Consider the following 2,584-nt stretch of genomic DNA (forward strand, 5'->3'; position numbering starts at 1 on the left):
TACAACTATAGATATGATGCCATCAAGTATGTTTATAACTTTAGTATGAAAGAATGGGTCTCTGTTGGAGAACATGTCCTAGATATGATGGTCCATTTCAATGTGACATAAGTAAACGGAGTTATCTTAGATAAGAAAAGTTTGGTCAATTTTATTCTAGAGTCTCTTCCGAAGAGTTTCTTATAGTTTTGCACCAATGCGATGATGAACAAAATAGAATACAACTTGATCACTCTTCTCAATGAGCTATAGATTTTTCAGTGTCTCTTGAAAACAAAGGGATAGGAAGCAGTGGTAAATGTTACCACTGCAGATGAAAGAGGATCATCCTCTAAGATAAATTCTGACTCTACTTCTTCATCCAAGAATAAAAGTATTTCGGTGGAAAAGAGTAAAAGGAAAAAAAAGACTTCTACTGGTCGCAAAGGCAAGGCCAAAGATGCAGATAAAGGAAAATGTTTCTATTGCAACGAAGATGGGTACTGGAAGAGAAACTGCCCAAAGTACCTTGCAGAAAAGAGAGCAGAGAAAGAAAAACAAAGAAATTCGTTCTTGAAGATGGCTTGCAAAAGAAGCGACAATTCTCCAAGTTGTGAACAACGGAGACTATCTTAGAAAAACTAGTGGAAGATCTTGAAGTTGTTATCAGAAGATAGGCCTATGCATTTTTGTTAATGTAATAAAAGGTTTATTATCTATCTTTTATGAAGAATAAGTTGTATAGAAATATCCTTAATGAAATGTTCATTAACAAAAGAAGTATTTCAATTGTTCTACTATAAAATAACTTCTATGTTAAAACCAACCAAAGTAAAGGTCGTTTTAAATATTTAGATATTTAAACAGTTGACAAATAAAAGACAACGATTTCTTCAAGTACTCATCTTTGGAAAATAAAATTATGGTCTCATAAGTCTTAGAGGATTAAGAAAAAGGTTAAAAGTGGTCATCTAAATAAGTTAGAAGACAGCCTTTTAACACTATGAGTGTCTTATCTTGGAGATAAAATGACCAAAAGATTTTTTATAATAAATCTTAAGAGCTAGAGAACCCTTAGAGCTCAAACATTCAGACCATTGTTGTCCGATGAATGTTAAGACACAATGAGGGTATGGATATTTCATCAGTTTTAATGATGATTATTCAAATTGCAGTAATATTTACCTAAATTATAAGTTTAAAACACTTGAAAAGTTCAAGGTGTATACAAACTTATTAGGTAAAACTTATTAGACATTTCAATCAGATCGAGGTGGAGAGTACAGAAAATTTGAGATTTTCAGAACTATTTAATAGAACTTGGAATCTAGTAACAACCCTCTACACCTAGTGCTTTGGCAAAACGGTGTATCAGGAAGAAAAATAGAACTCTGTTAAACATGGTTTAGTTGTTAAATAAGTTTTTTGCTTAGTTGCCTAAATTGTTTTGGGGATATGCAGTAGTGACTATTATATACTCTTTTGAACATCATTCCATAAAAGGAGATTCTGAAACTCCATATGAGATGTGGAGAGGTCATAAAGGCTATTTATGACTAGTAAAATATGTTTACATATTTCAGAAATTTGGGAAAAGACTGTCACATATGTTAGTGTCGAACCCTAAGGAATTGGAACTTTGTTCAAATAGTATGCCTATCTATAGGCTACCCAAAAATAATATACTTCTTCAACCTAGAAGAAAATCAATTATTTGTAATTGACAAATGTTGGTTTACATAAAGAAGTATACATGAGAGATCATCAAATATTGTATCGAGTTTCCATAATAGCAACATAATATCAATAAGAGTTATTGATTATGTTGACCTTGAAACAACAGTTGTTAAGACAAGTCAGGTGCATCTTACTCAAAGAATTGAGAGTGCCTTGATGTAGTGGGAGGGTTGTGTGACAGAGTACCCATGGCATGGGTTTAGTCGAAACTCGAGCCACTAATATTTGATATTGGTATCAAGAAGCAAATGGTTGTGGGTATACGATGCCTTCTCCATTATTGACAGTTAAAAAGCCCACTGTATACTGATATGTTTACAGCGATCCTCTCAGCTAAAGTGTTCAAGGGCCACCTAATGAGATTAGGACTATGAGTGAGATAAATCTAAGGCAAGTGAGAGAAAAATTTCATGGGTATATGATACCTATTGAAGGCAAACCATGGGTGTGTGATGCCCTAGTTTATTGTATTTCTCTCTAAAAACTTAAAAACTCAACATTAGGTTTACATTGTTGGGTTATATGTCCTAAAACCCATAGTTTTGTAAACAGTAAACATATATGAAGTTTATTCAGACAAGTGTTATTGATTGTTTAATAACTCTAATCCAATAAACTTGGCTATTGTCATGAATACTTGGACTTTATGTGGAGACATAAACTTGATCAAGTTTGAGTAAAATAGCCTAAACCGTCTATAGTACTTGGATTAGGTTGGATACCTATTTCTGGAGATACTATTGAATACGACCCGCTTTATGATTGTTACAAATGTTATAAAGTGTCATAAATGATGTAATCAGTTCGTTCATGTAGAGACATGTGAGCGGGGGTATTATACACAACGAAATTGTGTAAGACAGACCAC

This window comes from Benincasa hispida, chromosome 7 (genome assembly GCF_009727055.1).
Source record: "Benincasa hispida cultivar B227 chromosome 7, ASM972705v1, whole genome shotgun sequence".
Taxonomy (NCBI): domain Eukaryota; kingdom Viridiplantae; phylum Streptophyta; class Magnoliopsida; order Cucurbitales; family Cucurbitaceae; genus Benincasa; species Benincasa hispida.